The sequence below is a fragment of the Orcinus orca genome, chromosome 1 (assembly GCF_937001465.1).
Source record: "Orcinus orca chromosome 1, mOrcOrc1.1, whole genome shotgun sequence".
NCBI classification, from domain to species: domain Eukaryota; kingdom Metazoa; phylum Chordata; class Mammalia; order Artiodactyla; family Delphinidae; genus Orcinus; species Orcinus orca.
Window position 1 is genome coordinate 30999400 of NC_064559.1, and position 14239 is coordinate 31013638.

The 14239-nt window shown below is 41.3% G+C and overlaps 1 long non-coding RNA gene across 1 annotated transcript in view; it reads left to right on the top strand.

Annotated features, from left to right (window-relative positions):
• The window catches only part of LOC125962759 (uncharacterized), a 146282-nt gene that overhangs the window by 123765 nt on the left and 8278 nt on the right, over positions 1-14239 (top strand). The window lies entirely within an intron of this gene.

A 14239-nucleotide genomic window follows, 5' to 3' on the forward strand; every position in this document is an offset into this window, starting at 1 on the left:
AATGGTGAAAGACCAAATGCTTTCTCCTTAATATTGGGAACAAGACAAGGATGTCCCCTTTTATTACTATTTTATTATTCAACGTAGTACTGGAAAGTCTAGTCGCTGCTCTAGGGCAAGAATAAAATAAAAAGCATATCATCTGGAATGGAAGAAATAAAATTATCCCCATTTGCAGATAACACGATTGTGTACATAGAAAATCAAAAATCCCAAGGAATCTGCAACAAACAAACAAACCCTAGAACTGAGTTCAGCAGGATCATAGGATAAGAGATCAACACACAAAACACAGGGTATCTCCACATACTAACAATAAACATGTGGAAAAGAAATTTAAAACACAATACCGGGCTTCCCTGGTGGCGCAGTGGTTGAGAGTCCGCCTGCCAATGCAGGGGACACGGGTTTGTGCCCCGGTCCGGTAAGATCCCACATGCCGCGGAGCGGTTGGGCCCGTGAGCCGTGGCCACTGAGCCTGCGCGTCCGGAGCCTGTGCTCCACAACGGGAGAGGCCACAACAGTGAAAGGCCCGCGTACTGAAAAAAAAAACCCCACAACACCACCATACCATTTAGAATCACCCCAAAGAAAATGAAATACTTAGGTATATATTTAACAAAACATGTAGATGATCTGTACACTGAAAATTGTAAAATGTTGATGAAATAAAAGAAGACCTAAATAAATAAAGTGACATTCTGTGTTCACGGACTGGGAGACCAAACAGTAAAGATGTCAATTCTCCCCAAATCAACCTGTAGCTTCAATGGAGTTCCTATCAAAATCCCAGCAAAGATTTTTTAAGACACAGACAAGCTTATTCTAAAATTTATATGGAACACATCCTAGAATAGCTAAACTATCTTGACAAAGAAGAAGAAAAGGGGAGGAATCACTCTACCTGATAGTAAGGCTTGTAATCTAGCTACAGTGACTAAGAGAGTGTGGATTTGGAAGAGGGAAAGACACGTAGTTCAATGGTTTAGAATAAAGAACTCAGAAATAGGGGACTTCCCTGGTGATCCAGTGGTAAAGAATCTGCCTTACAATGCAGGGGACATGGGTCTGATCCCTCGTCAGGGAACTAAGATCCCACATGCCGCGGGGAAGCTGAGCCCGCGTGCCACAGCAACTGAGCTCGTGCACCCCAACTAGAGCCCGTGTACCGCAAACTACAGAGCCCACCCACTCTGGAACCGGCGCACCACAACTAGAGAAGAGAAAACCTGCATGCCACAACTAGAGAGAAGCCTGTGTGTCACAACAAAAGATCCTGCATACCTCAATGAAGATCCCGCATGCGGTCATTCATAGTGAAAAAGATTTGAAACAAAGTGTCCACTGAGAGAGGAATGGCTGAATATGTTACATTCATTCACACTGTGAAATATTGTGCAGCCATGAAGAAGAATGCATTAGCATTCTGCCAGTCGACACAAAGGGATTTGGATGAGACGTTACTGCAAGACAAAACTAAGGTTTGAGAGCAGAGTATATAATATAATCGCATTTTTGCAAAGCAAATAATGGTTTACAATCTACATATCTATGTATAGTTATATGTCTGGAGAAAAACACAGAAAAATATGCATCATCTTGTTTGCACAAATTCCCTGGAGGAGAAGGGGGTGATCAGAGGGATGGGGGATCAGGAGAGGAGAGAAGGAGAGGATGCAGATAAATAAATAATATGGAAAGACTAAGCAAAGTGAACGTACTCTAGTATACACGGAATAAACTCTTCTATGTAAAATGGCATGTGTGAGGGAGATTATGTGTGAAGAAAGTAGAAAACATTGTTACAGACGTAGATCTACTAACTTGCAGAGAGATCTATGATAAACTGTCAGATTAACAAAATGTAAGTTGCGCTGCATGGGCTGAGGGTACTTAAAAGCAAGTTGGGATTCAGTACTGAATCTTGGAAAATCTGGAACTGTATAAAGTATGATAACAGATAAGCCCCCAACCTATCTGAATATATGTTTGTATATGTGTTAAAATACTGACGTAGGTTATCTCAGGGTAGCAGCAGTGAATGGATGGCGTTGGGGCAGAGGTAGAAAAAAGAGGAGACAATTAGCTTTGTCTTTTATATATGTTCGTTCCATGTTATTGCACTTGTTATTAGAAGTGTTCAAAACATTTTTAAAAATTAAAAAAACATAAACCCCAAGTTTTCCCACATGACGCCTCAAATGCATGCCATAATCTTTGTGGAGAGCACACATCAAAGAGGAATGTACTGAAAACTCATTTTGGAGATGGGATACAGGCATTCGTGGCTGAAAACGGATGTACTTTGAGGAACATAACTTGGGAGAGAAAATAATACCCACATTTAGGTGCATAAATATTCATTTAATCTCAGCTTGAAAGAATATTAGATAGCAACTGCTCGAAAATAAAGCATCAGAATGATTCTTAATGCGAAGCAGGAGAGGTAGATGGACTCGTGTGGCTGGACATGTGATACCGATGATGCAAAGAGACAGAACTGCAATCTTTAGGGCCTGTGAGTGCTCACTCCAGTTCAGTTCAGGCAGCCACAGCCCAACGAGCCAACAAGCCAATGGAATTATTTAGGACGGTTTGCAGAAGCTCATAGACAGACCACTAGAGTCCTAGGCAAATTGCAATGAAGAGAACTTAAATGTGTTCCCTTTCCTCGTGTCTTCCTCCTCCTTGGACTCCCACTTCCCATGTCACAGGATGTGAGAGGAGATTTTGTCTCAATATTTCAGTGAAAGCCTCAAGGCTTGGACAACGGGTGACAATGCACCCATATTTAAGAAAGAGACTAGACACATCCCTGCAGGACTAAGGAGTGACCAAACGGATCCATCAATAATCAATACCATCCCCCATTTCCAACCTTTATAACAGAAGAGATTCCTCAGTGAGATTCTTGGTAGTAAGGGAACTCAAGTGTGAGTAGAAAGTCTTGTAGTTTTGCTTCGCCTCCCACCTCCAAACCAAAAGAAGGGATCCCAGTTGACCCATTTATAGAGATTGGCGCTATCTACAAGAGGGGAGATTGGAATCTCACTTTCCAGCCGGCTGTTTTGCTACTAATGTGGGAACATAACATTTGGGGGAGAAAATGTCCCCAGGAAATTGGGTCATACAGGACGAAGGTAGGGACTAATGTCTAACTCTCCCCTGGAAAATTCATCGGGTGGGGAGCTGAGCTGGAGTTGCCCATGGTGTCAGGGCAGGAAGAAAAGGCAGCAGTGGGAACAGCCTGCTGTTCCGGAGAGCATCGTCCCATCCTGGAGCAAGGATGTGCAATGTTTCCGGTGGACAAAGTGAGTCCCATGGCGAGTAGCTGGGAAAGGATGATCTTGGAGGAGCCCCATCCAAGAGAACCATCTGCCTAGATCCCTACAGAGGGATACTCTGGGTGACCCACCAGGGGATGCATGTGATAAAGGCCAGGAACAGTGCTGTCACAGGACATCCAGTGGGACTTCCAAAGACCTCGCTACATGCTGTGTGAAAGAGCCAGCACTTGGATGCGCACCACCCATTAGGTGGCCAAATGAGAATTACAGACATCACCAGATGTGAGAAACAGACTTTGCCACTTTCCCTCTAATCCCTTACCTGCCACCGTCTCCAACCCTAAAGAAGCCAAGCGCAGTGGTGGGTAGGATATAGAGCAGGAACAGACCAGACGCCCACCCATTGCTGGCTCCCAAACCAGAGGTCTGGCCTGAGCTGAGGGCAAGAGAAGAGCTCTGACCGGATGAGGGATTGGCATGTTTATTTATATTTACTCAAAGCCCTAAGTTTCCCTGAAAACTATGGACCTTGCTCAAAAAGTCACTCAAGGGGTGAAGAAGAGAATTCCTATTTGGAGTATGTTTTCAGCAAGTGGTGATAAGTAAAATCACTTCCTAATTGCATCCAACCAAGTTCAGCCCATTCGCTACCTGTAAACTCGTATGTCCTTAGCTGGCATTCAAAGCCCTCTACCATCTGGCCCTTACGTGCTCTTCAAGTTTCTTTCTTTTAAATTTAGTTATTTTATTTGTTTATTTTTGGCTGCATCGGGTCTTCGTTGCTGCGCGCGGGCTTTCTCTAGTTGCGGTGAGCGGGGGCTACTTTTCGCTGCGGTGCGTGGGCTTCTCATTGCAGAGCACGAGCTCTAGGTGCGCGGGCTTCAGTAGTTGTGGCACATGGGCTCAGTAGTTGTGGCTCACGGGCTCTAGAGCGCAGGCTCAGTAGTTGTGGCGCACAGGCTTAGTTGCTCCGTGGCACGTGGGATCTTCCTGGACCAGGGCTCGAACCCGTGTCCCCTACCTTGGCAGGCGGATTCTTAACCACTGCGCCACCAGGGAAGCCCCCAAGTTTATTTCTTAATGACTTATTCCCTCTATTCCAACTAACATTACGCGGAAGTCCCACACCCACGCCATCTCCTGTTTTGTTGTTATGCCTTCCTTACCTCCTTTCTGCCTGTCTATGCTCCAATGTTCTTTGAAGGCTTCCTTTCAAGCCACGCCTCCTCCACAAGGTCTAACCAACCAGCCCAGGTGCTTAAGAATCACCCCTTCTTCTGAGCTCCATCTGCTGACTGGCAATAAAATAAGAGGTTCCACCCCCATAAGTACCCTTAGTCCACACCACCCAAATTTCACTTGAAAAAAGTGCTCACCGTACACCTTGCCTATTACTTTACGTTGTCATCTACGTTTACGATTATGCCCCACACCTCATTAGAAACTCCTTGAGGGCAGTGTTTACATCATGATTATGTGTTTGTCTGTTTTGGTCTTCTGTCTCCAGACTTAGCCTGCAGTAGATTCTCGGGAGTGTTTGTTGGTGGTGTTGCCGGTGCTGATAATTCAGTGCTTTCCCGCCTCCTGGGAGCTTCCTGCAAGTCCTTATTGCCCATAAATTATCTCCTGGACCGCCCAGCCCTGAAACATCCCAACACAAACCAAAACACGAGGATCGGTCATTTTACAACCACTTCCGAAAGGCCAGAATGACTAAACTGTATTTCTAATGAAGGCATTTCCCGACTGAAGGCATGAAGCGTTTCAACACAGAAGAGCCAGGAAATAGGGGAAAAGATAGCACTTCAAACCATGGGGGGCGGGGCTCCACCGGCTCACTCCCTGTTTTGCCAGCGATCTGTGGGCCAGGACTCTAAAAGGGCTTTGTGCCACTTTCTCTATTTCTGAGACGGGAACAACAATATATTTTCCTCTGCATAACCAGTAAACATATTAGTAGAACCAAATGAAATGATGTGAACTGATTTGCTCTGTAAATCTGATTATATATCATTAGCCTTTTGCAACATCATTTCTGGAGAGATACAGAAATGATCTGAAAGGATACCAGTTTCTCAAAGAAAGACTTTCACTTTTTACTGTTGTCAATTTAAAAATCAAGATGTCAGTCCTTTAGACATAAAATAGCTGGGGGGCTTCCCTGGTGGCGCAGTGGTTAATAATCCACCTGCCAGTGCAAGGGACATGGGTTCGAGCCCTGGTCTGGGAAGATCCCACATGCCGCAGAGCAACAAAGCCCATGCGCCACAACTACTGAGCCTGCGAGCCACAACTACTGAGGCTGTGAGCCACAACTACTGAAGCCCACGCGCCTAGAGCCCGTGCGCCGCGACAAGAGAAACCACCGCAATGAGAAGCCCGCGCACCGCAACGAAGAGTAGCCCCCGCTCGCCACGACTAGAGAAAGCCCGCGCGCAGCAACGAAGACCCAACACAGCCATAAATAAATAAATAAATAAAGTAAAAAAATAAATAAAATAAAATAGCTGGGCCATGAATCAGTCGTGATTCATTTCAAAGATTCAAACGATGTAAGGAGAGACTTAACCCAAAGGCTCCTCATCCTCTAAAGGCTGAAACTTGTACCTAACTCCCGTTTTCCAATTCTTTCTCTGTTAGTCACCAGGAGTCTTCTGTGCCCTATGACGGCACAGGGCAGGTTAAGTACAAAATCAGCATTTGCTCCCGATGCAGCAAGTAGCCATGCTTTGTCTCGAGAAGCTGCCGAATGAAAGATGATGAGACTATCTGGTGAGCTTTAATTGCCGAGTTAATTGTCTGGCTAATTCAGGAAAACAAGTCCAGAAATGGAATTGTCTAGATTACCTGTCATCACCTGGATCTGAATTTGCCTATTCCACAGATAAGTCAGCCCAACCTCCATCTTCCCCTCACTTGTTTAAAGTTAATTTGTAGTGTTTAAAGCAACATGTCCGACACGTGATCTTTATCCCTGGTGGTGGAAAGCCCGGGCTCTGACCTCAGCTAGTATCTCAGGAGGGACAGTTAAGAGTGAGCAGTCCTGCCTGGGACGCAGGCAAAAAGCAACGGGGGCCAGAGGCCGGGGACTGATGAAGGGGTCCCGGGAAGAAGGGGTGGAAAGCAAGGCAGGATCAATACACGTGTGATGACAAGTATTTAATTTTCCCAATGAAAGATTTCTTTGTAAAATTGGAGCATGTCTTATATTTCCAAATATGGTGATTTGGAAAAAGAAACCATCACATCCCTCAAACTTGCTTTTAATCTCATGAAACTCCAGCAATAAACCAACTCGAAAATTAATAGTTTCCTTCCTGAGTTTGGTGAATGAAAATAAGAATTCTAAACTTTTTAGATAATTGTTGAAAAAATCACCTTTACTCCTGAGCTTTGAGCCTAGTTGTTAGATATGACTACCTGAAATTAGAGAGTCCTTTCATACATTTTCAGGTTTACGTTATGATTATACTTGAGAGCAAATGGGGGCAAATGTTTGACTATGAGCACAGGGAAAGAGGTCTGCAGAGAGAAAGAGAGAAATGTGATGAACACAGGAAACCACAGAGTCCCCAAGTAAGAATGCAGAGGCTTAGTTTTCTAATTTAGTTTTCTTGTTTAGTTGTCTAATTCTTCACATTACCCCATTCTTGAGGTTCCTTGTGATAACCTAATTACTTATAATAAACCCTTTATATAGTATATTTTCAAGATGGCTTGAGTAGATTTCTATTGCCCAAAACCAAAACAGTTCTGATTAAGAAACCCTGCCATTCATTGTAGCTGAGTATTTAGAAGTTGATTTCACCCAAGCACCACTTAAAGGACTTACGACAGTTTTTATTGCTAGTGTAGATGTACGTCGGCTCTTTCAAGGTTTTTGGTAGGCAAAGTTGCACCTAAATGCAAGTACTGGAAATTGATTATTGAAAAAGTGGTTATCATTTCAAGTATCTTATTTAAAACACTTTCTATAAAATATTTAAAGCAATATGTTATTGATTTGTCATCAAAATTTCCCTCTCTGAATATTGAATAAGAGTAGTAATTCCAGGACTTACCTGGTGGTGCAGTGGTTAAGAATCCTCCTGCCAAAAAAAAAAAAAAAAAAAGAATCCTCCTGCCAATGCAGGGGACACGGGTTTGAGCCCTGGTCCAGGAAGATCCCACATGCCACACGCGGAACAACTAAGCCCGCGAGCCACAACTACTGAAGCCCTCGCTCTGCAACAAAGAGAAGCCACCGCAATGAGAAGCCTGTGCACCACAATGAAGAGTAGCCCTCGCTCGCTGCAACTAGAGAAAGCCCAAGCACAGCAACGAAGACCCAATGCAGCCAAAAATAAACAAATAAATAAATAAACTTATTTTTTTAAAAAGAGTAGTAATTTCAAAGTTCCTTTAAGAGACACTTTAGAATTTAGGCAAAACGATTTTAATTGATATTTAATTTTAAGGAATGAGTTACAGAATGCATTAAGATGATCTCCTCATCTACTTTGCTGTATATTATAGATGTTATGCAAGATGAAACCCTTCTTGGCTAACATTAGAGTAATAACAGAATGATTAACGCTTCATGTGATAGTCGACTTAGCGCATGTTCAGATTTTCATACCAAATTTATTAGGAGATATTTGACTAAATGTTTCTGATAAATTCTCTAAATTTAAATAAATATAAAAATAACCTTACATCATTTACCTTACCTCTCACTGCTTATACTGGAGTTTTTCTCAAGCCTTTTGTATGGCTCTATTTGGAGGTAGGGTCTTTAAGGAAGAATTAAGGTTAAATGAGGTCATAAGGGTGGGGCCCTGATCTGATAGAATTAGTGTTCTTATCGGGGAGCTTGGTGTGTGTGTGTGTGTGTGTGTGTGTGTGTGCGTGTGTGCGTGTGCACATGTGCACACCAAGGAAAGGCCATGTGAAGACACAGCGAGAAAACATCTGTCTGCAAGCCAGGAAGAGAGCTCTCACCACAAACTGAGTCATCTGGAGCCTTGATCATGGATTTTCAGCCTCCAGAACTAGGAGAAAATTCATTTCTGTTGTTTATGCCACCCAGTCTATGGTGTTTGTCCTGGCAGCCTGAGCAGACTAATATATACCACTAGGTACATGTGATGGAAAATTAAAGTGCTGTTTGTTGAGGAAACATAGAGGCCGAGAACAACAGAGGGCACACGATCTTCCCATCTCTCATTATCCTGCAGAGAAATGTGCTCAAGTGGGGACTTTGTGATGTGTCACAGGATCCAAAAAGAGGCCCCCCCTTTATTGTTCTACATATTTCTAGGGATGTTGGAAGGAGAGGCAAGGAACATCTATTTTACAGCAAAACAGTGGGACCTTCTTGATGGAAGAAATGGACTTATTAGGAAGAGGAAGCTGGCACTACTAGGATGTGATATCAGCCTGTCCTTCCATCGAGTTAATCTGCTGGTACTTTCTCCTTAAGCTACCAAATGTAGGAGGGAATGAGCCTCAAGGACGACCTGTTTGTCTCTCATCAATAAGCAGGAAACTTAAAATGTAAGGACACCAAAAGGGTGAAAAGGTAAGATGGGAAAAGCTATGTTAGGTAAATTCTAACAAAAGAAAGCTCCATGATTAAGCCAAAGAGCATTATCAGGGACAAAGAGAGTAACTATCAAATGATAAGAGGAAACAATTTTCCAGAAAAATATAATAACACTAAACTTGCAGGCACCTAATAACATAGCTTCAGAGTATACAAAGCCAAAGTTGTCCAAAGTACAAGGAGAAACTGAAACATGAACAAGCATATTGTTGAGGTATGAACATGCCTCTCTCAGTAATGGACATAGAAAGCAGATAAAAATTGGAAAAGATACAGATGTTTGGAAAAAACACGTATCAACCTCAATCAAATGCACATATAAAGAACCTTGCAACAAATAATTAGATAAAATCCAGTCTGTCCAAGCATGCATGGAACATATATAAAATACATCACACAGGAGCACAATAAAAATCCTAACACATATCAAATAATCAATATCTTACATAGGATGTGCTCTCGGAACACAGTGCTTTGAAATTTTTCTTAATAAAAGCACAAATAATTATCGTGTCAAGAAAGAAGTAATAATATAAACTAGACAATTCTTATAACTGAAAAATAATACACATCAGCATTTGTGGGTCAAAGACTAAGGAGTTCTTAGAGAGAAGTTTATGGCCTTAAATAGTCACATTAAAAAAGGAAAAAAAGGGCTTCCCTGGTGGCACAGTGGTTGAGAGTCCGCCTGCCGATGCAGGGGACATGGGTTCGTGCCCTGGTCCGGGAAGATCCCACATGCCGTGGAGCGGCTGGGCCCGTGAGCCATGGCTGCTGAGCCTGCGCCACAACAGTGAGAGGCCCACGTATAGGAAAAACAAACAAACAAACAAACAAAAAAACTGACTCAAGAGAAGTAGGAAGCCTGAATAGACTTTTAACCTTTAAATACATTCATTCAAAGGTTAAAATCCTTCCTACAAAAACACTATCAGGCCTGGACAGTTTCACAGGAAAGTTCAGTCAAACTGCCAACAAGGAGATAATCCTATTTTACAGAATCAATTTCAGTTACTAGAAAAAGAATGTGTACCGACAAAATTTATGAAGCTAATCTTCATAGTGTAATCTTTATGTTGTGGAAGGAATATGAAGGAAACTTAGAGATAATCTCAGTTATGCGCATAAGTGCAGAAATATATTAACGTAGCCCACACCACAAGTGATAATATTCACTTTTGATTAAAACAAAACAAAAAGCTTTTTGAATAAAAAGGAACTTCCTTAATCTGGTAAAGGTTATCTACCAAAACCCTATGCAAACATGGTACTTAGTTGTGAATTGTTAGAAGCATGACTTTTAAAGTCAAGAACAAATCAAAGGTACCTGTTATCACAACTTACATTCATCACTGTGTTAGAAGTTTAAGCCTCAGCAGTAAGAGATGAAAAAAGAACAGTGCAAAAGTTGGAAAAAAAGAAACTAAACTATAATTCCCAAATGACCAATTATCACAGTTATCATAGAAAATCCAGAGAATCGATAAATTACTAGAACTAAAAATAGAGTTTTAGAAAACCAAATTGCATTTCTACATATCATCAATATAATAGTACCCAAACCCATAAGATTCTTAGGAGTAAATCTAAACCTGTAAAACAATAATCTGAGACTAATCAAAATAAATAAAAGGAGACATATAAATGTAGAGCTATATCTTGTTTATTGGAAGATTCAATATTGTAAAAATGTCCGTTCTCTTCCAATGAATCTCTGAACTCACAGTATTTCCAACCAAAATCTCTACAGGGTTTTCGCAAATGAATTTTAAAATTTATATGAAGAGATGCTTTCAGAGAAAAAGAACAAGGTAAAAGAATATTCCCTGCCATGTAAGAAAGCTTATTATAAGTTATGACTGTGCCTATTATAATTAATGTTGGTTCAGTGATGGGCAAATAGATCAAAAACACCAAACAAAAATTTGCAAAATGAAACCATTCCTACATGGAAACTGCATATGACATTACAAATTTGTGGGGAAAGGACAAACACTTCAATAATTGGTGGCAAAACTGATCAATCATGTGGGAAAAAATAAAATAACATACCTATCGCACACTATACACAAAGGAAAAGCCTAAATAAAATAAAGACTACTCAAAAGCAAAATGAGTGAAGGGTGAAAATAGGCAAGTCACAGAAGAAATTCAATTAACATGAAACAAGAATGATCCAACTCACCTGCAATCAGAGAAATGCAAATTCTAACGAAAATGATCTTGCATTTCCATACATTGGATCAGAAAAAATGTAAACATCTGATGATGTCAAGAGCTGGCATGGATGTGGACCAGGAGAAACGCACACACTTTCTTGCAACTGAGGAGACATCTTTTTTTTTTTTAATTCATTCATTCATTTATTTATTTTTGGCTGTGTTGGGTCTGTTGCTGGGCACAGGCTTTTCTCTAGTTGCGGCGAGCGGGGGTTACTCTTGGTTGCCATACGCGGGCTTCTCATTGCGGTGGCTTCTCGTTGCAGAGCACGGGCTCTAGGCACACAGGATTCAGTAGTCGTGGCACACAGGCTCAGTAGCTGTGGCTCGTGGGCTCTAGAGCATAGGCTCAGTAGTTGTGACACATGGGCTTAGTTGGTCCGAGGCATGTGGGATCTTCCTGGACCAGGGCTCGAACCCGTGTCTCCTGCATTGGCAAGCCGATTCCTAACCACTGCCCCGCCACCAGGGAGGTCCCCTGAAACACACACTTCTGAGAGCCTTTGAGAAATACATATTTAGGTTGAAAAGGTGCATCTTTGTAACCCCCAGCAACTCTCACACACGTGCCCAAGAAAACAGGTACAAGAATATTTACTGTAACACTTTGCAACAGCAAATAATTAGAAACCACCTAAATATCCACTAATAGTAAAGTGGATCAATAAACCGTAGTATATTCATATAAAAGGATGCTATACAACAATGAAAATGAATGAACTTGAGTTGAGTGGGTCAACATGGGTAAATGTTAACATTGAAAGATGGTCTGATATCATTAACATAAAATTTAAAAGCATATGTCAGTAATGTGTTTTATTTGTTACACACTCATATGTAATAAAATTATAAAAAGAAATAAGGGAAAAAACGTTCAGTGTATAATGTATACATGGGAAGCAGAGGGTGAGGAATGAGATGGGGAAAACATACAGAAGGTTTTAACTGTACCTGTAACATTTTATTTTTAAAAACTTGGAGCAAATATAGCAAAATATTCAGATTTGACAAAGATCAATGGTCAGTACTTTCTGCTATTTTCTGTAACTTTCTGTAGTGTTCTTGAAATATTCTAAGCAAGTTTCCTGAAATATTTTAAAACAAAGTAAAACCAGTCCTGCCTGATTTATACCTTCGAATGTTGCAGTAGTTGCTGAAATACAAGTCCTATTATTCTAACATTTTGAACTTGAGTAGGAATGTCTTATGATACATTGATTTAATACTAGCATTTTCTACTTATAACACAGCAAATGAAGAAATCATTTAAAATCAAGCAGTGTTTTCCAAAATTACTTTACTAGGGTGAAAGAGTGAAGATGAAGTCATATTTAATAAAATTGGGAGAACAATGAAGCGAAACGTGAACCAGGCTTGGCGGGGAGCATAGGGATAGAGAGGAATACAGCTGAGCAACCAGGAGAGAAGGGAACCAGAGGAAAGGAAAATAAGTTTTAAATAAACAGGCCCAAGACCAAAAATAAAGGGAGCAAATTGAAAACAATACGAGTGGGTAATTTTTATTTTTAAAGTTCAGAACCTTAATTTTTTTTATTTTCATTTTTTCAATTTTAGTATTTTTTATTGAAGTAGAGTTGATTTACAATGTTGTGTTAATTTCTGCTGTACAGCAAAGTGATTCAGTTATATGTACATATACTTTTTAAAAAAATATTCTTGTCCATTATGGTTTATCATAGGATATCAAATATAGTTCCCTGTGCTCTACAGTAGGACCTTGTTATTATCCATACTATATATAATAGTTTGCACCTGCCAACCCCAAACTCCCAGTCCATCCCTCCCCAATCCCCTCCCACTTGGCAACCACAAGTCTGTTCTCTATGTCTGTGAGTCTGCTTCTGCTTTGTAGATAAGTTCATTTGTGTCATATTTTAAATTCCACATGTAAGTGATATCATATAATATTTGTCTCTCTCTCTGATTTACTTCACCTAGTATGATCATCTCTAGGTCCATCCATGTTGCTGCAAATGGCATTATTTCATTCTTTTTTGTGGCTGAGTAGTATTTCACTGTATATATGTATAGAGTGGGTAATTCGTTACGTAATTATAGAAACGATTTTAAAAGGCAGACTTAGATGCCAAATGTGATTTAATTTAACTTAGGCCATTCCTAACGCCTTCTTCAACACCCTACTTCGAAATGGGAAAACTGAGTCCCAATGAGGTAAGTCACCCTGTGGTCAAGTGCAGAGCTGGAAGAATGCACGGCCCTGAGGGCACCTGGATGCAGTGATTCTTTCTCTTCACAGCACCACCTCATGCACCTGGGTCTCCATCTGCCACGAAGGGGTGCTGGGTGAGGGTGGGGTGCGAGGGCAGTTCAAGGGACACACCCAGGCTGAGAAAAACCCAAAAAAGGCAGCAGAGGGACATAGTGAGTTAAACTTTTACACCTGTGTAGTCTTCCTCTTGTATTTTTAAGCCTTCTTTTTTTTTTTTTTTTGCGGTACGCGGGCCTCTCACTGTTGTGGCCTCTCCCGTTGCGGAGCACAGGCTCCGGACGCGCAGGCTCAGCGGCCATGGCTCACGGGCCCAGCCGCTCCGCGGCATGCGGGATCTTCCCGGACCAGGGCACGAACCCGTGTCCCCTGCATCGGCAGGCGGACTCTCAACCACTGCGCCACCAGGGAAGCCCTAAGCCTTCTTTAAAAAGGCTAAGTGGGCATGCTTCTTCTGTTTTAGGTATTTAAATTGACAAATGATATAGGGAATTAAAAATGGACAGCTGAGAATAAAAAATGTTGAGAACTGTTACATTAATCCATTCTCATACTATTTTTATTTCTGCTTTTGCGGGAGAACATTCTCTGTAACTCATTCCTTGAAATCCAGTAAAGTATCTAAAAGGAATCTTCTCTAATTAGGCCCTAAAAGAAGAGTACAACCTGCAGAGGAGAAGCTGGCCTCTGCACACCTCCAAGATGATTGTAATGATTGCCTTTTTTTAAAAAAAAATGACATATCAAATTTAAACAGTAAACTGTGGTTTTTGATGATTGATGTTGATGGTTAGGAAGTGGTTATGTGCTTTAAGACAGAATGTGAAGTTAAGGGAAAAAAGCAAACAAAAACCAAATGGGGCATGATACACTGAGCTTGAAGTGTCTTAGTTTTGCTGGA